The sequence below is a fragment of the Dermacentor variabilis genome, unplaced genomic scaffold (genome assembly GCF_050947875.1).
Source record: "Dermacentor variabilis isolate Ectoservices unplaced genomic scaffold, ASM5094787v1 scaffold_12, whole genome shotgun sequence".
Lineage (NCBI taxonomy): Eukaryota > Metazoa > Arthropoda > Arachnida > Ixodida > Ixodidae > Dermacentor > Dermacentor variabilis.
In genome coordinates this window covers 61,808,154-61,833,391 of record NW_027460280.1, presented here as the reverse complement: position 1 = coordinate 61,833,391, position 25,238 = coordinate 61,808,154, and the positions used below count along the sequence as shown (strand labels likewise).

At 48.7% G+C, this 25,238-nt stretch overlaps 1 protein-coding gene across 1 annotated transcript in view; it reads right to left on the bottom strand.

Annotated features, from left to right (window-relative positions):
* Nucleotides 1–25,174, bottom strand: part of fz2 (frizzled 2) — a 69,748-nt gene extending 44,574 nt beyond the window's left edge. Inside the window, exon 1 of the mRNA XM_075676875.1 lies at nucleotides 24,926–25,174. The gene's annotated coding sequence lies outside the window, so the exon portion shown is untranslated. The remainder of the gene's footprint in view (nucleotides 1–24,925) is intronic.
* Nucleotides 25,175–25,238: the final 64 nt, after the last annotated feature.

The following is a 25,238-nucleotide window of genomic DNA, read 5'->3' as shown; positions in this document are numbered from 1 at the left end:
AGTCGCGACAGTTGCGACTTTAGCGCGAGACCGGGCTGAAAAGCGTGTTCCGTGGCGTCTCCCGACCGTTCCGCCTCTCCATCCCAGGTGACGCGGGCAGCTGCCAGGGCGGCGGCCGCGCCGAGCGATGGATGGGGTCCGTTGCGGAGGGAAAAAGCCGGCTGGGCGCGCGCGCTTCACGGCCGCCGCCGCAAGTGTCGCCGGCGCACAAAGGGGGGCCCGCGGCGCCCAGCGTGCTCCATCACGGGACAGAGACCGCCCTCGCCACCCTCCTCCGGGTTTACGCTTCGGCCGCGAGGCGCGCGCGTGGACCCCGGGCCATTTATATGGATCAGGACGCGCATACTGCGGGCGCCTCCCTCAGGCAGGCCGGTCGCCCGCGGTTCTTCCCCCCCCCCCCCTCTCTCGCTCCGAACACTCGTCTCTCTCCGCCTGCGCCTCGCTTCCAAAGCGACGAAACAAAGAGAGACGCAGAGCCGTGACAAATGTATCACGCCTGCGTGAGTGGAGAGAAGCCTCGTTGTTTGAAGACGTCGGCCACGTTGGGGTACACTATTGTTTGCGGCATGTTTGCTAAACAACCGCTGTTCCATGCACGAGTTGCTTCGCTCTAGTGCTTCGTAGACGGGACGAATATCTGCTAACGCTGATGTTCTGCCTGCGTGAGCACTCTATCATGCTAATTAAGGCGCGCCAAAGAGAATGGCCCTACACAAGTTCAAATGGAAAGAACGAAAGCGCCCTTGCAGTATTGCGATTGCGTGGTTACACAGAAAACGGCTTCCATGCAAATCCGTACGGTCGAGGTAGTTCGGTAAAAGGAAAAGTTGCTACCTATTGCAGTATAATACCAGAAAAATAGGTCTTACAGGTTTAAAAAAGTAAACTTAATATATTTAGGGTCGCGCATTTTCGGGTTTTATATTTTTTGAAATTCGGGGAGTGAGAATTGGATGTTTTCTTTGAAAAAGTAAACTCGGGCATAAATTGGCATTTTTCTTTCTTTCTTTTTTTTCTGCCTGACACGAAAACAGGGCGAGAAATCGGCGGTTTCGTTTTCTGGCAGCCGAATGTTCGGGATTCTACAGCTAACATTTACAGACAATTAACACAAGCAATGGTCTCATTTTACCCACAAACTTTCTATTCAAACAAGCGAAATCACTCACAGAAACATGCAATGGCACAGAGAGCTGCCCGAAAGTCATGCCACAAAACTGATATCTACAAATCCTCACTCACAGACATTATTACCACATTTAAAAGAAACTGTGTCATTAAAAGAACAAATAGAGAACGGTTTGGCGATCTCTATGTTTACTTTATTCTCTTCATTTGTTAACCAAAAAAGAAAGTTGTGCTCACATCCACGTTTCGCAGGAGGTGGAGTGCTTTTCCTTATCTTACAAGTCTTGTTTACGTACTTTCCATTTCTGCGTCCCTAGTAGGCTTATCGTCCGCGTCTGTACTCCTATTTTACTGGTTACCAATATACGCTCTCGGAATAAAATGAAATACCAAATCGACAAATGGAATAGGAACTAGATGAATCAGCCACACTTCTTCGAACGTAACGTAGTTCGGTAAACATCCTCTCAGCGCCCCAGCTATCGTTTGTAATGTCAGTGCTGTATTAATTAGCTCCCTAGCTAATTACCACCTTTTAGATGTATGAGACGTGCGTGAAATGCGATGCAATGCACCATTGTCGTAGTCGTCTAAGCGCGGCTAATAAAAAATCAAAAAGCTATCGTTGACTCAGGGCCGGGAGGCGTTGAATATATTATATTTTATATATGCCAGTTTTCACCGAGTGTTAAGCGAAAGCGAAGTACATAGCATATTCATGTAATAAAAACATCACTAATGTGATATATATTGGTCACTTATTCTCACAAGGTGTACAACGTTCATTAGTTTTATAAGAGCCGCATATATTCCCCTTTACCAAGGGTCAAACTTCGGGGAGAAATCGTGTTGAACACGATTTTAACAAATTTTCTTTAGTTTGCAGAAATCGGGAATTATTGGATTTTACCGGAAAAACGAAGGACCTTAAATATATTTGGTCGAAAAAGGAAATGCTAGATTTCGTAGCCCTTTGTACAGTATTTTACTAAAATCGGTCGGACCAGTAAGTTTTCTATGACACCGTTTGTTCAGGGAGCTTATCTACGAGAGTTGGCCTTTTGAAGATGAATTCATGAAACATCTGTTGCCAGCTTATCTCACGTAAACCCGAGTTTCAGTTCGTGGTGTTCAGCCACGCCACCAAAGGTTAACTTAGGCCTGCGATTACACCACATCGCGTAAACGTGTGAACTGCCGGAAGGAAATTCGCACGACCACTTCTTGCAGCGTACGTACGGAAGCTACCTTCTAATATCAAAGGGAGGTGAGCAGGCAATCAGGGCTAGAGTATAGCCGGTGGCCACGGCGCAGGAACGAACTACCGGAGCACGCCAAAAAAATGCGGGCGTCAAGCACGGCGCTGCGAATATGGCCCCCCGGGGAGTTGCAACACGTTGTCGAGCACACAAAACACACACACGCGCCCACGAGGGCACAACGAGAGATCACCGCGCAGTAACAACGCACTCCGCAACGCGGGCGCTAACAACAGGCGATCCACCAGACAGCGTTGTGATCGGAACCCCTGCAGGGAGCAGCGTAATACAGCGAAGGCACGCGCTACACACGGTGGAAGCCAACGTATCCCTCCCGAGAGGCGCTGCTTTAGCGGCCCGCGCAACCGACGAGCCCGCCACCGAGGAAAACGAAGAAACGACTGACGACGCTGCGTCGTCGAATGCACCGCGGGACCTATTCCGGAAAGCGGCTGCGATCGTGTGGCAACTGAATGGCTCCACTGATTGATAGGTGTTCGCCAACAATCCTCGGCGCCTGTAAACAGTCTGCGCGACAATAGAACAAAGGGCCCTGCCAAACAACCGCGCACGCATGCGCCCGTCGGCAACGCGTCTCCTCGTGTATGCACTCCGAGCAGACAAATGGCGCGCTGAGCTCTTTGCAACCTAACAGTCTTTCACGCCAGAAGGAGCGTCACCTGTAAGAACATCGGCAGATTTGTGATTGAATACAAGCCGTGCACTTTTATAAGATATGGTGCTATGGCCTGAAAATTTACACGCAGATATTGGACGTTTAATTGGACGCAATATACATACATAACGACATACATTCTTTATCGGAAGTACATGCCGTGTCTTTCGATTTCAAGAAAGGTTTTGACAAGGTTGCACGTATCCGCTTATTAAAGAAAATTTCAAACCTAAACGTAGGGCCTTATAACGTAAAACTATTCCAATATGTTTTTATTCCAATCTCCTGATGTCAAATATGCGTAACCGCTGACGCAAGCACCGGGCGGTCACCCGCAGGGTTCTCTGAACAGACCAATGAAAAGCTCTCCTCGTTCATAGGAGGTCACTTTCCTTTGCATTAAAAACGAATAACATTGCCTACGCTGAGCAGCTCGTCTTATGTAATTGGCTGACAAGAGGCGAGCAGCACGCTCAAGTGAAGAGGGATTCGATGGGGCCGAGCCACTGCACTAAAAGTCGATAACTGGATGCAGAAGGCGGTGCCGGCGTCTGCGATCGGTCCGCTTTCCCTTACTTAGCTTGCGGTGGCTGGTCGAAAATTGCGGCGGAATGCAACGGAAGCTTCAGAAGGGCGCTAAAACGGATCCTCAGCAATGAAGAGTTGGCAGAAAGAGGTCGTAAACGTGCCGAAAGTGCTCGAAAACGTTACACGGTCACGCAAGAAGCTTTATCATACTCAAATAAACCCATGCTCTCCGGCAGGTGCGAGTACCCAGCGCCTGAGCGATCGGCGGCAGCCATCTTTTATTCCTTTCGGAACGGGGCAGCCTGCGGCTATTCAGAAGAAAATTCAGTTTTGTTCGGCATATTAATGCATCTTTAATGCATACACGTCACTTTGACGCGGTGAGTTTCTGCGGTTTTGTGACGTCGCGTGACAGGCAGGTGAAATAGGTGCAGCCCGAAAACTTTTGACCAATAGCCGGGGGCTAATGGCGAAAAGGCGTCGAATAAGAAATAACTATTTTTTTTCTTTTTTCGGTCAAATCATGTATAATCAGTGTGTACACGTCAGATCAGTTGGGGGGGGGGGGGCTATCGCGGTTTTCGTGACGTCGCGTGACAGACAGGGGAAGTTGGGGTGCTCCAAAAAAGTTTTTGACCAATCGTTATAGCGCCTATAGACACGAAAATTCAGATGGATAGAAAGCTTTTTAACGGGCCGATCACAGACAGTTTTTGTAAATCAACACCTATCTCACTTAGCCCGAGTCAAATCTTGGGTGCCCCAGGGAACCGTAGTTGGACCGGCTTTATTTCTAATATACGCGACCGACCTAAACGCTAACATATGCTGTACAATACGATTGTTTGCAGACGACTGCGCGATATACAGACCGGTCACTAATACCTCGGATGTTGACACGTTCCAGGATGATCTAAACAAAATTAATAAATGGTGTAAAGTGTGGCAGGTGGAAATAAATGTTTTAAAAACAAAAGCCATTATATTTACTACACCAAACACCACAGTGAATGCCGTTACACCTTAAATTACATGCTCATCGAGACGGTGCCTAATATAAAATATTTAGGAATTAATTTGACATCGGATATTTCGTGGAATCGCCATATTGATGAGGTGGTTCGCGACGCATCTCGCGCGCTCGGGTTCATTAGGCGCAACCTACACTCTGCTAACGCCGATACAAAACTACTAGCTTACGCTTACGTTGGTATGCTCGAAAATAGAGTGCGCATGTATAATATGGAACCCTCATCAATTATACCTAATCAACAAACTAGCATCAATCACTTCAGAACAAAGCCGCTCGTTTCATCGCAAGGAAGTACTCTCGAACATTTAGCGTAATGGAACGAAAAACATCGCTCAAATTACCTTCACTGAAAGATCGCAGGCATCAGGCACTGTTGTCTTTTTTTCCGCAAACTTTATCACAGTCATTTACCCTCCAGTTACATCACGCCGGCTTATCGCGTTTTTCCTCGACTAGACCATTCCTTTAAAGTGCAGTCTATATATGCGCGAACTAACCATTTTTATCACTCGCCATTTGTTGTCGCTATCAGACACTGGAAGAAGCTCTCAGAAGATGTTGCATGTCTTACCAATTTTGATACATTTGTTAGCCACGTAAAGAACGTATTCTTAAGAACATTATTGATTTTGTTTCCTACTTCTATCGCTTTCAGATTCAAGATTCAGTTCACTTTTATCATGTTATTGTTTTATTTTTCTTTCCCGTAGTTTTAAATCGGAGATCCCCTCTTTGGTTCAGTGTACTTAGTGCCGAGTACCTGGAAACTGCAGGCCCTGTTATAGGTTACTTGGTCATTGTAATTTTCGCTCCGTTCTTTTACATTCACTATAATGTGTATAGGAATCTATATTGCGACCTTTGCACCATTGGCGTATTTGCTGACAGTTTTATGTTAGCTGTAGTATGTACTAGATTCATTGTCTTGTATCGCGCTTTCTCTTCCTGTTTCGTTTTCTTTCTTTTTTTTTGACGTAACGTACTTATTTTCAATAAGTTACAGTAGTATCTTATTTTTGTTATCATTTCCCCCCTATGTAATGCCTCCACCAGGCCTTTAGGGTACCTGAATAAAAAAAAAAAAAGGTATAAAGCCGGATAGCGGAGGGCGACTTTTTCTTTTTGATCCTACGCGTCTTCGACAGAGCTAATGCGGTAACGTTGGTAATAACGATCGTGGTAGCGCCAGCCGCGATCGGTATGAATGAAACGTGATAATCAAGCCACTACTGAAAATTACTAGTTTGCGTGTTTTTCCTTTGCATGTCACCCCCGCCATCGGCAGCAACCTCGACGTGGCCATACTAAATTTAAATATATATCCCACGCGTCGCTGATGAAAAGGCCGCCTTGGTAAACGCAGCTCCACAAGTGAAAACATGCGCGGCTAGCATTTCTTGCCAACTTTAACTTGGTTTAACCTTGCAATTCGACAGCATGTGGCTTCGATTGTTCAGCGTTCCATCTGAACTTTGCAATTGGAGGCCTAAGCTTCGTATTTGACAATCGGCAAAGCACCGGACGCGTAGTCGTTGTAAGGTTGAGTTACTGAACATGTTGCCGTAAACATGAATAGGACCGAAGCGTCTAACTTCACCACGGGATGAACAATGCGCATTTAAAACATTGCGCAGTTCTGCACAGTGATAACGCAATTACAGAAGACTGGCGTTAGCCGCGTTACGGCACTGAGTGCATAGCATATGGCAACGTCTGACAAGTACTGGGATTTCCAGATTGAAAAAACGGCAAACTTTAGATGAAAGATGGAGAGACAGGACACGCGCTCCCTTTCGTCCTTGTCTGAAGTGCCCGCTTGTTTAAACCTGCGAGTATGACCCAACAACGCAGCAACACGTTCTCTTAAATATTGGGAATCTTGGGCTGAATTCACAAAGCTTTTCGTTCGAAAGTGCTCGTAGCCATTCAGCCACTCTTGGGTACTCTTAGCCACCTCAGCTAATAATATGTACTGCATCAGCATTGGCTGGAAGTTGCTCTTTCGAACAATGCTAGCGTAATAAACGTTTTGTATACACGGACCCTTGTCCAGTTCAACGGGTACGATGACGACCGTGGCAAAAATACACCGCGCTGCCCTCCTCCACGTATACGGGCCCACGCAACAGGACGAATGAAATTTGAGGTGAAACGAAGCGCTTGTTGGATGAATTAATGTATATTGTATGGCGACCGGCGTGACAACCCGGGTATTGAGGTCTTGTTCATATTTATTGCGTTGGAGAAGTGTGTCTGCATTTTGAGTGCGCTCATATTCCGAGACGCGTTTAAAATATTCCTTCATGTGCCACTCCCTAAGGCTGATGCGCTGGCTTTTCCGTTACCGTCGCACATCGCCATCTCGACGAGGACTTTCCATAAGTGGCCAACACGCCAGCCCAATACTGCGAGGATACGAAGCAAGCAAGTAGTCAACTTCGAATTGCGTCCCATTTCGCCGACGGATGCGCGCACTACCATAAGTCTTACTTCTGCGCAGCCATCTACGCAACGCAGGCAGAAAACAACAATAACCTCAACATGGTGAAAGCCGCACATCCGTTTTCCTAAACTACAGGCTTTCAGTATGCGCGTGTGCCTTGCTGATACAGATGGGCCACTCCGCTTCTCAGCTCATTTTGGATGCGCAGTCATTGCAGATGTATTCCAGGTCTTCCTGTCTTATACGTAAAACGCGGATTCTCTAATACGATGTTTTGGTGGGCGAGTGAAGGGAGGATTGAGGAGCGCGCGCGTCGCAAGAGCGGCACGCCCGTCGATGCCTGCTTAAGAGTCGCGACGCCTTGCCAATGCGCTCACAGCATCCGGCCTCGCGGACGCTTCTCGGCGTTCAAGAGCGCAATCGATCATCTCGTCATGCGTGTGAAACGCTCTTTATGTCCAATATCCGAGAAGGTCGCCCGAGGGGCCCCTCGCTCCAGGCAAAGCGGGGGTGACTGCGTGGACGGTGGAAACTTGGGCAAACTGGAAAACCCGGGAAGGCACATTCATTTGCGGAAAGCGAGGATAGGGCGACGAAGAGGAGCCTGGTTCTCGTTTTCGTCTCTCTTTTCATTTCCAAGTAGCCGCGAGTTCGTTTTCTTCGCTCGAGCTTTCCCGCCCTCGGGGAGGCCCGCCCACCGTGTTTCAAATTGAAGCGGCGCGCTGGAAGAAGACGAAGCACGTAGTGGCGGTATCGACAGCAAGAAGAAGGACGTTTATTCCGATGGAAAGGCCGAGCTGTTCGAGGCTTGGGGGGGCGGTTCAATCGATTTATCGATATACGCGTGGACGGGCGGCTGGGCCCAGGCTCTAGTTCTCGCCGACGCCGCGCGCGCCGTGCCAACGACCGCGAGCCGTGGGACGACGCAGCCCTTTCCTGCTTTGCATGCGCACCCGTTCGGCAGAGGACACACATCGCGGGGCCACCACGCACTGCCTGCTCCACCAGCGGCTTGTCTCCCAACGGGCTACCGAGCGCGACAGACTCGCGCATTCTACGTCGACGCCAGCAGCGCACGGCCGACCGATAGTAAAGAAGCGGGAACTGCTTAAAGGGCAGCTTCAGCGTTTAATTTTCGTTTTTTAAACCATGCTAGGATATGTGGTTTCTTAAATTACGTAGATCCTGCTGTTAAACGTACAGTGGGCGGATCTTCTTAGAAACTTGAGAATAATTTTAAATAATCCAGAAACAAGTTATCGTAACCGAAACTGAACTGCAGCGCCACCACGGGGCGCCACCTTCATGTGATGACATCATAGCCTACCCTTCGTGAACGTGAAGAGCGTCGGAAACAGCGTTCTGCTGCAAGTACCTGCAGTAGTTTGGCCTTGCGAGGCCGAAAGCCTACTTAAGTTCAATTGTTAAAAAATTTAGGAAAATCTAAGACGCAGTTGAATACCACGCGCTATTCCACTGAAGGGTGTGCGTGCAAAGGGTGGTCAGCTTAAAAAGAAAAAGAAAATAAATTATACACTTGTGTGCACGACTTGAAAGCATGTATTACAATATTTAAAATTCGTTTTAATTGAAACTAAACTTCCAGTTGTATCCGTTTGGCACGCCACGTGATCAGAGTGTGGCAAAGCACACGCAGTAGAAACCTAAGACACGTTGACCACGAAAAATCGTCGGATTTGCACTTGAAATGCTGCATGTGTCATGGATCGAAGGAGATAACGCGCAGGCATGACAGGGAGCCCACAACCCCGAACCCGTGCACGAACCCCGAGCCAGCATTGTAACCTTCCCACAGTGGGTGGCGCGGCGATTATGGTATTTTTTGCTGCATGCAGAGATGGAGAACGCTGGTTTCATCCCTGACCACGGCTACCACATTTCTGTGAAGGCGTAACGCACACAAATGCTCGCGCACTGAAATTTCCTACGCTGGGACAGGGTATAACGAAATGAGCGGGCATTGCGTAGTAATCTCGCAGTGTCACGGCGAGCGACTACAAAAAGCGGCTCCTCACGTTAGGAGTTCTTTCCGAACATAAAGAAAACAAACCCACAAGGAAGGAGCATGGCATTCCAAAACAGATGCCTATATTTAAGAAACATCTTCTTTCTCGTTAACACCGCCTGAAACGTGCCACCAAAGTCAAGGAGACCGGTCCTCAGAGAGGTTGGTGATTTCCTTCATACGCGACAAGTGCAAGCGCGCATTCAGCGGCACCATTGAATAAGCCGCCGATCTTCACCTATTTTCCTTTCTGCAGCAGTTGCTTCACCGGCTTTTGTTTAGCGGACAACGCTTAATCCAACAACACAGTGCTGCGATGACCGACGTGGCAAGCTCTAGAAAATTGTTGATGCACATTAGAATGACCGTACTTCACTGTATGAGCAAATACCGAGTCCGCCTTTCTCGTTACCTGTTTTTCGCTATTTCGCCCTGTCTCTCTCTCCTAAGGGCTTTCATTTCCTTATCGCCTTCACCGTAGCATGTAGGCGACTAAACCCACGCTGGTGGAAACCCCTGCGCTTCATTAACGATATTTCTCCCTCCTAACTCTCTCTCAGCAATGGCAAAACACGATAAGACGTCTCTGAAACTTCCAGGTGCCCCTTTAAAAGCACACAAGGTCTCTACACTGTCAAAATGTCATTATGATTTCAACTGAGTGAACGCAGGTTATCTATACTGTATAATACTGCAATATAATACTGAACGAGAAGAAAGGGCGTTAACCGAGGGACCCTATCTTTATTAATCATAGCATAAGAAGCCAACAAAGACACCAAGGACAACACAGGGGAAATTACTTATACTTATTAATTGAATTAAAGAAATGATAAATATTTAATTGAATTAGTAAGTACAAGTAATTTCCCCTATGTTTTCCTTGGTACCTTTGTTTCTTGGCTTCTCATGATACGATTAATAAAAATCGGGCCCCCCGGTTAACCTCCTTTCTTCTCCACTATACAATGAGGGTCTCGAATCCGGCAACATTGATGCCTTGAGGTAGCATGTGCGGGTTTATTGACCAGTTTCCTTCACCCAGAAAGATGACGTACTCGTAATTCCTGCGGCAGAAAGGACGTTCCACATCCGCCACCAAGGTTTGTGAGTCGCGGCGCTAGCTATAGCACTCAAAGGGTTAGTTCTAGTAGTAACACATAAATACCCAAGAAAGTGAATCGCAAAACGGCGCCGCGGTAGCTCAATTGGTTAGAGCACCGCACTCGTAATGCGAAGACGTGGGATCGTTCCCCACCTTCGCAAGTTGGTTTTTTCATACCCTTTCATTGCCATTAATTTATGATTTCTTTAATTCAGTTAGTAAGTACAAGTAATTTCCCCTGCGTTGTCCTTGGTGTCCTTTGTTTGTTGGCTTCTTATGTAATAGAATACTTATTTTACACACCATCTATTACACACTTCCCACTAGGATACGAACAGCCCGCGATTGTTTATCAACTTTTATATTCCTCAAGCTAGCATACTTCAGCCACACGTAGGGTTCCCCATTTCTGTCATTTAGCAGTAACCGTTGATTGTTATAGATTTTATTGTTGTGCTCATGTACCTTGTTTTCGCGTAACATGAGGGCACACACTAGTATAATCTTTCCTATCGTCTACTCTGCTCATGAATGCTTTGTTGCTTAGCAAGCATTTAAACCAATCAATCAACTAATTATTCCCTCAAAATGAGCTGTGTTACTACAGAACATTGCGTAATCTACATCGCGAGTCGCGCTGGTAAGCGAAGGGTTGAAATGGACACGCGGCCAATTTCTATGATACCATGGGTGTGATCGGAGATGGTTGTTCGGCACGTTCGTTCGGTTACCGGCGCGCGCGATTGGCCTACTCCGCGCCGACGTCGCCAGCCGCGGGGCGCGGCCACGTTTTTGGTGACGTCAAAATGACGACACGCTCCTGTCAATCATCCTCCCACCGAGCATTTCGTCTGCTATGCGCCGAACCCGACGGGAGCTGGGAAGCTTGGAGCGATCATACGGCTTCGCATGGCGCGTCTGGTGGATTGGATTGGATCCAACAGGCGGCTGCGGCATGGCACGTTTGAATCCAATCTATAGTTTAATTCGAGAAAATGGCGCTTCCGTTGGGAACTTAAGTTGTTGCGCTGGCGTTTCTAGAGGAAGGAGGAGAGCGGGTGGCGGTGCGAAACGCGTTTTAATAAATGGCAGAAAGTGAATTCCGGCGTCGTTTTTGTTTCTCGAAACAAATAATTCGCTGGTTGTACAGAGAAACCGACCACATCATCGGTGGCAGCGAGCCACTGGAATGTTGTCGCTGCCTCTTGAAAGGTGCGCCACTCTTCCCGTCGTTTCATTTCTTTTTTCTTCTCGCTGTGCGCGACACCACCTAGGGACGACGCAAAGAAACTAATAGTTATAAATTGCATTAGTCACACATACTACTATTTGAAAACGTGTTTGGACTTGAGAAGAAAAAATAAAATTTTTTAGATAAAGATTTCATTCATTTGGAAGACGAGAAACATTTCGTTTTGTAGTATACCGTCTGCAAGCAGACGACAAGCGACGGAAGTAAACTTCCGGGGAGGTCACCGCTTCCTGATTGGCTGCTCTCTCCGCCCCGCTGTCCCAAATTTTGCATACTGCAACTTTGTGAAGTTGCAGCAACTGAACAGAACGCGTATCGAACAAAATATCTCCGATCGCGCCCCATGTTCGCACATGTGCCAACAACCTGTAATTTTTTATGCACACACAGAACGCGAACGATATGACTCCTGTGCCGCTATAACGTAAAACTATTCCAAACTTTTCTATTCCAATTCTGCTATCAGCCCTCCACGATTGGTCAAAAACTTTTTTCGACCACTCCAACTTCACCTGTCTGTCACGCGACGTCACGAAAACCGCGATACCTCCCCATCTGATATGATGTGTACACACTGATTATGCATGATTTGACAGAAAAAAGAAAAACAGTTATTTCTGATTCGACTCCTTTTCGCCGTTAGCCATCGGCTATTGGTAATAAGTTTTCGGGCTGCACCCACTTCACCTGCCTGTCACGCGACGTCACAAAACCGCAAGAACTCACCGCGTCAAAGTGACGTGTACGCGATAAAGATGCATTAATATGCCGAACAAAACTGAATTTTCTTCGGAATAGCTGCAGGCTGCCCCGTTCCGAAAGGAATTAAAGATGGCTGCCGCCGATCGCTCAGACGCTGGCTACTCGCACCTGCCAGAGAGCATGGGTGTATTTGCGTATAATAAACTTCTTGCGTGGCCGTGTAATGTTTTCGAGCACTTTCGGCACGTTTACCCCCTCATTCTGCCAACTCTTCTTTGCTGAGGGTCCGTTTTAGCGTCAGTCTTGAGCTTCCGTTGCATGCCGCCGCGATTTTCGACCAGCCACCGCAAGCTAAGTAAGGGAAAGCCGACCAATCGTAGACGCTGGCACTACCCTCTTCATCCGGTTATCGACTTTCCGTGCAGTGGCTCGGCCCCATCGAATCCCTCTCCACTTGAGCGTTCTCCTCGCCTCTTGTCAGCCAATTAGATACGACAAGCCGCTCAGCGTAGGCAATGTTATTCGTTTTTCAAGCAAACAAAAGTGACCTCCTATGAACGAGGAGAGCGTTTGATTGTTCTGTTCAGACAACCCTGCGGGTGACCGCCCGGTGCTTTCGTTGGTGGTTACGTCAGGAGATTGGAATAGAAACAGATTGGAATAGTTTTACGTTATAGGGCCCCTGGATGCGTATCGTGCCCATTGCTACGCGGCAAACCAGTGGCTTACACAAAACAAGCAAAACGAAGAGCGAGGAAATAACCAGGAAAGATAAAACGCATTTCGTATGCCGCGGCTGCGACCAATGTAAGAGCAAAAAACTGCCAGCTCCTTGCGTTACACACCACCGAGGGGCTGTTGCATGTTTCACGACAGGCGGGCTTTCACCGGAAGCTCTGGCTGCCTTTCTCCTCCCGATTACATGCGCTCGCACAAAAGAGCACGTGAAGTACGCAGACGCAGCACGGAAAGCGGCCGCGCCGTCACCACCGCGTACACGAAGCCTTGCTTTTCTTTTTTTTGGAGGGGGCGTTCTCGGCTGGCATGTTTAGAAAATACGCCCTAATGAGTAATGAACTGCGTGACGTCCGCGTATTAATGGAGCGCCACTGAAGCAAGATTAATGCGCGAGTCCATTGGGCGCAGCGCCGCGGACTTCCGGTGTCCGTTTCCCATTTGCGACGCGCGTCCATGGCGCAGCGAACGTCGCTGCATTTGGGGTCATGCTCATCGCATGGGCCCCTGCCATTAACCTCCGCTGGCCGCCGACTCCCCCGCATGCACACCGCTCGGAAAGTAGGGCTTCCCAAAGGGCTTCCGAAATTTTCGCTCATGTGCCCCAGTGGCTCGCGTCACCTTTCCGAGCCAGCCTTCACGACATTTTTTCGAAACAATAGCCACGCTTGGCGCTGCAACCGGGCGTGCGAGGCGAACTTGCAAGCCTGGTTATCTATGCGCGGTTATTATTATATTACTCGTCTGGCACAATACTGCACTCCACACTACGTCAGCGAAAATATGTCTTTCTTCCGGGTGAAGTTCTGCACGTTCTCCTTCCTGCTTTGTTTTCCAATTTCGGACATGCTCACTCGTTGCTTGTTTTGATACGCGTAATGGCTGCCCACAAAGTTACCCCGAATATCCGCGTTTCTTCAGCTTCCCGGTGGATCAGGGGGCCGTTCTGCTGCCGAGCACAAGGTCGCGGGTGTGGCGCTACCGGCCCCAGGTATATCATTCCGATAGGGTCGACTCGCGCACAGCTTGGGATGCACATTAAAGATCTCCAGAGAGAGAGAGAGAGAGAGAGAGAGAGAGAGAGAGAGAGAGAGAGAGAGAGAGAGAGAGAGCAAATGATAAGGAAAGGTAGGGAGGTTAACTAGGACTGAGCCCGGTTGGCTACCCTACACTGGGGAAAGGGAAAAGGGGACGGAAAGATTAAAAGAAGAAGAGAAAGTCTACCGGGGATATCGTTCAGTCACTCAGTCCGGATCATAGTCGCTGACTCAATCCAGTAGCCTTCAAATATCGCAGCAGAGCTTTTGTGGCCTTTTGTAGCTGCGATATGCGAGGCCATGGTCCCAAGATCTTCTTCAAGGTGAACGGTGTGCTATCTAGCTGATTGAGAGCTGTGCAGAGGTCATGTCTTTCGTTTTGAAAAGATTGGCAGTAGCACAGTAGATGTTCTATAGTTTCCTCGGCACCGCAGGCATTGCAGTCGGCGCTATCAATCATTCCAATCAAAAACGTATATGCATTGGTGAACGCGACGCCCAAGCGCAAGCGGCACAGCCAGAATAGTCAAACGTAGTCTGGAGCTCTCCAGGACGGCGTCTATTACCGCCTACGTTCTGCTTTAGGGCATTCAAGTCGATCAGTCAATACTTATTTAAGGCGTGTTTCTTATCGAGCAAATGCATTATTGGTTAACTTCTGGGCCGCATCAAACATATCGCCGATTGTCGCTGCTGTCGATACACCGAAGAACATTTGTAACTGATACAGTGGAGTGCCGAGCCGCTGAACTGGTAACTCGTCATGCGAAACGCAGCCTCTGAAGGTGACCCCACATATTCAGCCGTAAGACATGGAGCACACATGGGCTTGAAACATGATGCATACGTTTCGCAATGTTTAGGAGAAAATAGGGTGCATTTTATTTTTGTGAGTATAGTTTGAAAGTGAGCGAGTCGGGAGGTCGGTGTCTGCGCACGTTGCCAAGCGTGCGCAGTAGCACCATGTTCGTCCACCTTCGTGAACACTGCTGACGAAAAAGAAAAGAAAAAAAATTATGCAGATCTCACGCACTGTGGCAATCGATGTAAGCGGAGCTTTCTGCGCTGTTTGCTTTGATTGGCGATAATTAGCGGTGATGTTCACGGCATATGTGTAATTTCTTCAACATTTTGTCCAACACAAGAGTGGCGCGTTGATGTTAAACGTTACCTTGCGTGCACCACTGCTGTTTGTCTGCGTGCTACACAAAACACAAAGGGAGAGATGTTTGCTTGAGGTTGTTGTGCGCCATATTTGATAACCTCTGATAGGCTTGAACATTGTCATTGCTTCACATGGCACATCGCATCGTGGCAGAGGCATAGAACTTGAATTGGATTATGGGGCTGTATGTGCCAAAACCACAATCGGATTATGAGGCAGGCCGTAGTGGCACACTGCGGATTAATTTTGGCACCGTGGTGTTCTTTAACGTGTCCCTAAATCAAAGTGCGCGAGCGTTTTTTATTTCGCCCCCATCGAAATGCGGCTGCTGCGGTCAGATCCGCGACCTCGAGCAATGCCATAGCCGCAAAGCTATCGCGGCAGGCACAGAAGTGTTGATTTGACGTGCGACCGCTTCCGTTGTGTCACCTAGACCCTGCGGTGCGCTTTAATTAATGCGGCTCTGCTTCTGTACTCCCTACGTAAATTGCCCGCTAGACATATTTGCATGGTTTTATTTTTCAGAAATAGCAGAAACGCACCGTACCGTACCTTGAACTTAAGTTTGTCCAGCGTTTCCTTGCCTATCCCCCCCCCCCTTGTATTTGTATGGGAACTGCGAGCAAGGCTGTTTCGCGACTCGTTTCGCGACTGCGTCGGTTCTACGTTCTATCCATTATCTGCCTCCTCTCTCCCCTCCTCTCTTATGTGGCGACGACTCGAGAGCTCCACAGGGCATTGTGCACATTGGACGCGGTGCGGTCCAAACGAGTTCCTCGCATCTCTTTTCTTCTCTGCCACGCTCCTTTGAACCACCCCCCGACGCGGTGTGCCGGACAGCAGCAGCAGCCACAGCAGCAGCCACAGCCGCCACAGCAACCACAGCAGCAGCCACAGCAGCCAGCAGCAGCAGTGGGAAAGTCGAAGGAAAAGGAAAAGAAAGCTTCGCTTTTTAAAAAATGAAGCGCACAGTGCCAGGCGCGGAGCGGCCGTAATTTCGAGCGGCGCTTTCCAATTCCTTTTATAGAAACCATTTCTAGGAGGCATTGCGCTTTATTGACGATCCTTTTCAGACCGGCCTCACAGTGATTGCGCGCTTCCCGTGTTTCAAGTCGGACTTGGCAAAGTCCGAACTAGCTAGCGTATCACCGTTGTATAGCACTTCGAAGGCGTTCGCAAGCGAAGCGGGCAAGCATACCGGCGAGTCTTAAACTTTCCGCGGCAGCCTGCGCGCAACGTTCTCTCTGCAAGGCTTGCTTTATAGTATACAGCCGACCGCAGCGTCCGGGGTGGCCCATCGCGCGAGTCCAACGGCTCATCTGAGGACAAGCACTGCATGCCACAACACTGCGGAAAGGAGAGAGAGAGAGAGATAAAGAAATAAGTGTCATACGTCCCTGTGCCGCGCCCGAGTGACTGTAACAATGCGATAGCATTAGTGCCAGAGCACTGTTAGTGAAATTAAGAGTTGGCTCTGTGTTGGTGCGCGAACGTTTGTATCGTCAAAGATGTGTGGACAGTCCGTCGTGTACGTCCTCCTGTTGCTCGTGTGAGACGCTTGAACACCTTCTATTGGAGTGCCCCGCATTCGTCACACAACGCGCACTGCTAGTTAAGGAATATGGACTGGTTGGACTCAATTGTACGACCCTTGATGGTTGCCGGTTTACGAGAGGGAGTGTTGCTCAACGCGACCAGGCCCGTAGAGCCTTGCTAAGTTTAATGCAGAAAACTGATTTGGCTTTCCGTTTATAGACATTTCTTCCATGTTTCTACTTTCTTTTGTCCGTGTCTCTGTTATTTGTTTATTTCGTGTTTTCGTTCCTATTTCGTTGTTTCCTATCTTCTTCTCCTCTTATCCTTTTTTATTCCCTCCTCCTGCAGGCGTAGGCAGGCGTTGTGCCCCTCTCGGTGGCAGTTGTCAGCTTGCTCTTTCCCTGTTACCTTTGTGTTTTGCATATTTCAAGAATAATAATAATAATAATAATAATAATAATAATAATAATAATGTGACAACCTATCATTCGACGACTATATACCTACTGACAGCCCTCGGTCCTGCTCACCCGTGAGCCACTTCTGACCTTTAACTCTCTGCTAACGCATTTCTCTTCTACCTACCTCAATTTTGTCCCCTTTCCCTCCTTTGTTCCCCCCCTCGTCTCTTTATTCTGTCTGCATTTATTATTCTTGTTCTTTGTCTAAATTTTCTCTTCTATAATACTGATATTCTCGTAGTGTTCGCGTGGTTTATGGACTATGTCGGTAGCTCACCAATGAAAAGAAGAAACAAAGAAGAATATAAAGCTTGGATCCCTTCGTGGAAAAGGTGCAACCGATCCCGGCGAGCGGAAGCGCTCTCCCGACGGAGCAGGGAAAACGCGAGATGGAAATTGGCCCCCGCTGTCGTCCGAGATATGGATGGCCGTCTTAGCCCGGACGGGTTGCGCGCCTCGGAGGCGATCGATGGTCGTTAGCGGACAGCCAGCCGCGGCCCGGCTGGGGCCCTCGTCTCTCGGCAGCGAGCCTGTTTGCACACCACCCCCGGGCCAACCACCCCCCAGCGGCTCATCATACGAGACGCCACGCGAGCCACGTCTTGGCGCTTACGGAAACCCGGAGACGAGTGGGTCCGACGGAAGAAAACAAGATCGTATCACGCCGAAGCGCATACGACTCACCGTCTTCCGTGCGCGCGCGACATGCAAGAGCCAAAATGCGATAGCGGCCGCTTGTAAAACGCGGCAGCGATTTCTCTCCATCCGCAGAGTATATGCGGGGCGGTGTAGTTCGGGGCTGGTGGTTGGTGCTCTGGAGAAGAAAGCAGCTCAAAGACGCGACTAAGGCGGACGCCCGACTCACAACTAAGTCCTTATTGCGCGAGCAGAAGAACGCACACGAGAAGAGGGGAAGATAAGGGGGTTGGTGGGTGGAGGTGGAATTGGAAACAAGTCGAATGGAAACGCAATAACAAAAGACGTGAGTCACTGTATGTCGTAACAGAAAGAGAGACCTGGAGTAGAAGTTGTAAAGCCCATATTCTAAGGAGGTAGAATACACTACAAATATACGTGGTGACACAGCTAACGTTTGCCAAGCCCTTGAAAATAAAATATAGAATATACGAGGATGCAACCAACGGTGTTCTGTCAGCAATGACGTACCGCATCAAGAAGAGTCCTTTCATAATCGATCTATCGATACTGAGACTACAATAGTTAACGGACATTTTAGTTGCTGAATTGAGGGCGCTAATTCTGATAGAAAACTAACGAGCGTGTTTTTAAACGCCTGATTAGGTTGTTTTGAGTGCGCTGTGTCTCACGTGGTAATTTTCCTCCGGGTTATAAAGAAAAACGCGCGAAATATGAACATAGCCGCATCGTTACGCGTACGCGCGCCGCGACACCAGCGGTCCGAGGCGTTACTAGGGGGAATTAACTCTGCTCAACGCGTTTGTCCCCAATGCCGCTGCGCACTGCATTGGCTTCGCACAAAATGCCGCTCGTAGTTCGCGGTGACCATCGTCAATACCGACGCCTCGTTACCGACGCCCGAGCCAAGAAGCATTGAGCAGAGTTCAATCTTCCCAGTAACGCCTGGGGTCGCCGGTGTCTCGGCGCGCGAACGCGTAATCATGCGGCTACTTCCATATTTCGCGCGTTTTCTTTGTAACGCGAGAAACAATTACTACGCGAGACATAGGACACTGAAAACAACCAAATAGGCTTTTTGAAACGGACTAATTACTTATATATGAAAAGTTGCGGCATCAATTCAGCAATTAAAAAGTCTGTTAATTCATCTCATCTAATTATGGAGGGTTGAATTATGAACAAAAAAAATGCTTCCGGTGCGGTACGTCACTGTTGACAAAATGCCATTGGTTGCGTCCTAGTATACTCTATATGTTTATTTTTAAGGGCTTGGCCAACGTTAGCTGGGACACCCTGTATACCGTATATACCCAAAAAACTAATTCTATGGTTTTATTACACGCACCTAGTGCACCAAAACATTACAGAAGATGTATGGAGATCGCCGTTTTATTTAGTAGTGTTGAAAAGGGCTTAACAAAGAGTCTCTCTCTCTCTCTCTCTCTAGAGATTGAGAGAGAGAGAGAGAGAGAGAGAGAGAGAGAGAGAGAGAAGGTAGGGGGAATATTTAGAACAATGGTTTTAATTTTTGGGTATAGACGAAGGAACAGTGGATGACCAATGCCTCATGTGCAGAACGTCGACTGTAATTTACGTTTCGCGCTTGCGTCTGTCCCAAACGCAAAGGTCGTTAAATCTCGTGCCAGCGCAAAAGCCGATGGCGTCAGGGAAGAGATGGCGGAACCGCCTCCGCATACTCCTCCAATTCGCTGTACAGTTAGCGCGTCCTCCGTTATGGACAAGTGAAAATTAATGGCGAAGTATTCTCCCGCTTTCTCCCACCTTCGTACACGCGATAACGGTTTGAGGAATAAGACGTGTGTTCTTATACGGGCAAAATATTAAAGGCTTTCTCAGGCCTATAGTAAACACGCGACTTTGCGTTGAAAATGCGAACGTCATAACGAGTGCGACGTTCAAACGTGCTAAATTCTTTGATAAACAAAACAGTAGCAGTTAAAATAGCGTAACTTTAAGGCATTATGTCCCATAGTGTTAACGAATACTAGTAAATTTGAAGCCGGCAAAGTTGGCGCGAAATGGCATATGTTGCTGGATGCCATTGCTTCCCAGTCGTAAGCAGCGCTGCAGTTGACAAAACCTGACGCACTGATTTGCGTTAAAGCTGCATAGAATTCTATGGCTATGGGAATCTCGCGCCAGCTGAAGCAGCGAAGGGTGGGCAAACTGTTGAGCATGGCGCGAAGTTAGAACATTTGGTTATACATCTTGACAACGAGCAAGGGGCGGGATAATCTAAAGATTAGATTCCGACGCTATTCCTTCCCGCGCTTCTTCAGTGGTCCGAGCGGCGCCCCGCCCATGTTATCAACGGTATCGGCAACCTATGAACGGTGTTCGATAAGAAGTGAATAGAATGGAACGAAATGAACGCATTACATTACACCGGCATAGATTTGAACACAGCGGCACAGGACAAACAAGGGAGCTCAGGTACAGAGCGCACGCTGTCATTGTTGCCCCTTATGCGTCTTGTGTAGGGCTGTTAAATCTGTTCACCAGAGGGCTTTAAGGTTGAGAAAACTGTCTATAGTGTTATAGGTACATAATAAAAGCGGGTAGTGTAAAATACGGACAAGTTCCAAGATTCCTCACCTGCACCTCCCAGCCCTCCCATGAACGCTCGTATACCAAGTCTGCAGTTAAGTGTTCCCCATCCGCGCCTCAAAACGTGAATATCTTGAAACAGCAAAGCTCCTGGTACGCGCCGTGTCCTAATCATCACTGACGTGTAAGTGATTATAGCATGTTGAGAGAGACAGCTAGATGGCTGTTACAATGGAAGGTGGAGCGCTTAGTTTAACCGCAGGCTTGACACATTAATGTAGATGGAAATGTGTTAGAACCGACGCGACGCTCTCCCCACGGCACCGTAAACCGTTCGAGGACAGAAGCAACGGCAAGCACCGAAGCTTATAGCCGCTCTCGCCGTCCTGTCACTATTTCCTTCACAGAAGCAACACATTTGTAGCGTTCATATTTGACAGCCTATACAGCATGTGACTTGTAAAATGGAAACTCCCAGGGTCCGAATTAACAAATATTTTCGTTCGTGAGTACTGTTTGTCATTGGTTGGGAGCACTCGCTAACAGTATATCCAGCACTGCGATTGGCTGGAACTTGCTAAAAGCTCTAGCGTAAAAACTTTTCTGTGAATGCAGTCCCAGAGGCCGTATTCACAATTTTTTTCGTTCATATGCGTTCCTTGCCACTGGCTGGCCACTTTAGCTAATATGATGCGTCCAATACCAGGTTTGACTCGAACTTATTGTTACGAACAATTCCACATAATAGCTTTCGTGAACACGATCTCAGATTGTTTAGGCAACTGTCACAAATGCGCAGTCAGTGCTTTCGTTTATGGGACAATTAGATGGCTCCCGAATGCGTGCTCCACTCTGGCGATGCTCCGTCACGCCCCGCAAAGGCACAATGTAGCGAGTTGCCAAACAGCCACAGCAGTAACGATCACAGATGATTCCGCACATCGGTGAGAGCCGTCCCGAGCCAACACATTTTCTCCACGGCGGCTTCCCCCATTCAGCGGCGAGTATTACGTGCAAGCTGAGAGAGAAAAAAGAAAGGACGACGAAAGAAAAAGAAACGCAATTGCTCGCGCTCCTGTCTCCGTCCGGGTTGATTCATCTTTTCCGGGGAGCGCAAGTTGTTTTGCTTTCGATCTGACTCCGGCGCTTCTCCACCCCAGCTGGACCACTCCCGTTTCGAAGCCAGCTCGTAATGTGAGTCGCCTGTCTATACGGCCCGCTCAATAGTCGCCCAGTTGCTTCTAAAAGCGCCACCACGGTGATGGCCTTTGGTGGGATGAAAGGAAACAAAAGACTCTCGCTTACTTTCTAAGTCCTGATGCATTCTTTTGTTTCTACGGCAATGCCGCAGCCAAGGCTAGAAGTAATGAAACCCATTTCTTTTTTCTATGGCCCTCTCGCGTGTCGAGAGTACACTGGGCGGATCTAGAGTGTGGACGAGCACGCGAACGTATATACATCCGGCACCCATTCAACAGCGCGTCGACTAAGAAGGCACTTAGTCAGGAGAGAGAACAAGCTGTCCACGCCTGTGGCGACAACAGACGGGCGTGTAAATGTTGTTTGACATGTCGTGAGAGCATCAGATAAGTTCGGCGGCTGCGCGATACAGCCGATATTTTGCTTCTTTTTTTTTTACTTCCTTTGAAAATGTATGCGGCGCGCGGAAAAATACAGAAGAACGGGCTTGCAGAGTGCCGGCCATGGAACAATACGCGTAAGTGAAGAGAGGCGCTCGCTACTGCTTCGCTCGTGTCTGGCGCTAACAATCCTCACTGCGACAGAAAATACCATTAAACCAGCTTCCAGACACTCTTGGAACAGCTAAACGTTGGTACGTGGTTAAATGTGAATGATATTATCTGCAAAGCCGTTTTGTAAAGTTGGGGCGGTGGGAAGTTGCGCGTTGCTTAGAGAGTAGGGCAGCGAAGCTGTGCGGAGAAGCCAGTTTATTGTAGCTCTCGTATCTGCGGCGCGAGAGCAGTTCGTTTCTCAGAAATGACGCTTCGCGTCCGCCACAAAGTTGCTTCGTGCTGGTATCAGATGGAGGCCCCTCACTTGCTCTTTCTTTCCATTTCATAAACCTTCCACCACCTTGCTCACTTCCGCCCAACTCATTTGGGGGCAAAAACCGCGTTTACAGAGTGCCCACGGTTCGCGCGGTCCTGGCTGCTGTGGATGGTGTTTCCACGTTTCTTAATGCCTTTCTCTGCACTACATGCGATATTCGCTCACGGGTTCACTCAGTGGCTCGCGCACTGGTTTGTAGGTTCAAAAATTCGGAAATTCTACTTTGTGTTAACACTAGCCAGCCTCGCGGTTAGCTTCAGCTACAATGAAACGACTGAGCAGGCCTCAAGAAGCTCTTACCGAACTGTCAGGTTTAATATCTGCAAAGACATTTCCGTCGTCGTCTCGCACTAAAGGTGCTCGTATTGTAAATAAATGTGAAATATTGCCTATAAGAATGGCGTTAATGAGGGGTTTCCTTGTGTTCATTTCAATACGCCGTTGCCGGTTCTTCAGCGTATGACAGGTATTCTGCGCTCGCGACATTAATAAGTGGCGTTGTCGCAACAAGATGTGAGCTGAACGACAGCTTAAAAGCCACAGACAACACAAAAGCTAGCAGTACAGAACTACCGTCTGAAAGGACAATCAATTGGGCTGTTTCGCACAGTATCGCACGCCGACGCGGACGTATGTGCGAAAAATAATATTTTATGGCGTCAGGATGAATACAAGCTACGCTACCGTCATCGCCAAAGCCAGAGTAATAAATTGCGTTTTATATCGGAGAACGCTGAAAGAAGCTCCGTGAATGTTCTCGGTCGACCATAGCCGAATACCCTGTGAAACAACGCTGCATGGAGACGGTTCATGGGGACGCACGTGAAGAAGCGATCTGAAAATTAATCTACCCAAGGTTTTACCGATGAAGGCATCGAGATCGTTTTCTATATCACCAACACCGCTTGCTTTGATAATAGTGTTCCCGTATGCCCAAGCCGAAAAATGATGATTTAACGTGCCTCTAGAGCTCTTACATCAAAAAGTGCTTCGTCGTTTACAGTTAAAGAACATGTTTTTTCTTCGTTTTAGAACTGAAGAATGAGTGCGGTAATAACCATAAGCTTATTATGTGCCACTATTTTAATTTGCTTCAACATTTAGCAACCATACAACATGTCCGTTTTGCAGCGATCAGGGTCAGAGCGTAAGGATATAAGTTTTCTATTGTTGTTTTTTGTCAGAGCTACCATAACAGACAAAAAGAGAAGTCGGATTTATGTGAAACACAAGCTGTATGTAGTACGTGAGCGCAACTCGCTCGTTAAACGCCAAATATATAGTTTGCTGTATTACAGAATACTTTCGAGCACTGACAGTCGGAAATATAAAAGCTAGCTGGAGACAGAAATAATGGACCGAAACGTATTGCGGAGTCCTTTATCGAACGACGCGAACCAACGAACTTGCACCAATATTACCACGTACTTCACGTAAAGATGTTTTCCGTTTTGTTAATCGCATTACAACCCGTCTTTCAAGAACCGATTACGCTAGCTTCGGCAGCCACCATACCAGCCTAACAGGGACGAGCGCGAAACTGAGTAGTGCGCAAAGATCAGTCGTAGTTTACGGGAGAACTACGGACATTGAACGTGCCGCTATGCGACACACCAAGTACAGCAAAAATACAGGTTACGTCTTCCAATCTAAACTGCTTTCAAATGACCAAGCGTACCGATCCAGCACACTACAACGCCTAGTGCTCGAAGCAAGCGCCACTTAGCCGTAATTGCTGGAAATAAATGCGCCCATCGGTCGCGTATTTTCAGCCCCAAACGTGCTCTTTACATAAGGAACCGAAATGTATTTCTCGAGATGAAGTACTTGGCTGTCAGAGAGAAGTATTTCATCTTGAGAGGGTCGGATACCATGCAGGTGTTGGTTGAACAAATTCAAAATAAAGGTTTCAAAACCGTTCTGCCAATCACTTTGGCATGCCTACAATAGATGCCTTCCGAGGAGACGGACAGGTAGGAAGGAGTGCGGGGTTGAACAGACACAAGCGAACGCTCTCACCCTACAACCACGCTGTACGCAGAAAAGGGGAGGTAAGCTGGCGCGACGTTGGGGACGTGGGTGGAGCCACACAGACAAGGGAAGCGGGGGCAACGACCGGTTGCAGGGAAACAAGTACGGGATATGGTTTTTCCCGCAAGGCCCACTCCCAGGACGACGCAGATATTGCGCGCCAACGTGATTTACCAGAACGGTCCCGAAAACAAAGCGACACGAAGCACAGCACACATGGGTGTCAACGCACATGCACGATGTCCTCAACGAGCGCTCGTGGTGGTGTCGCAGCGGCTGTGCCGTTAGGGGCTTTGCGATCGGGCGCCAAATGAAGCTTCCAACGGAGTTAGCGGGCAGCCGCCGTGACAACACCGACGCCGCATCTCCGATCTGCGGACACGATGAGTCGCCGAACGGATCCATTGCCGAGCGGGGTCGCGCACACAGGGCAGCGAACCCGGCGAGGAAAGCCCGGGTTGGGGACGCGCGTCTGCGGCTGGAAGCGCGCGCGCGGCGTGGGCGACTCACCGGCATGCCACACCTTGGGGTGGCGGAGATCGATGGGTGCCGGCGTGCGCCGCGTGCAGCGGAATAGGTCAGCCTGGACCAGTGGAGGTCCGCGGTTGCCGGCGCGCACGTAGTGTGGAACACTGGAGGCAGGGTCGTCCCGGTCCCTCGCATGCGCGCAGCGGCAGCCACTCCCAGAGGCAGCGGCCACTCTGGCTGCTCAATACACCGGCCGACTCTTCTCCCGATCGCTCCGAGCGCCGGCGTCGCCTTCTCTCTCTCCTGCCACTGTCGCCCCTAGTGTCAGGCGGCCGAGGCGGTTGCCACGGCGACC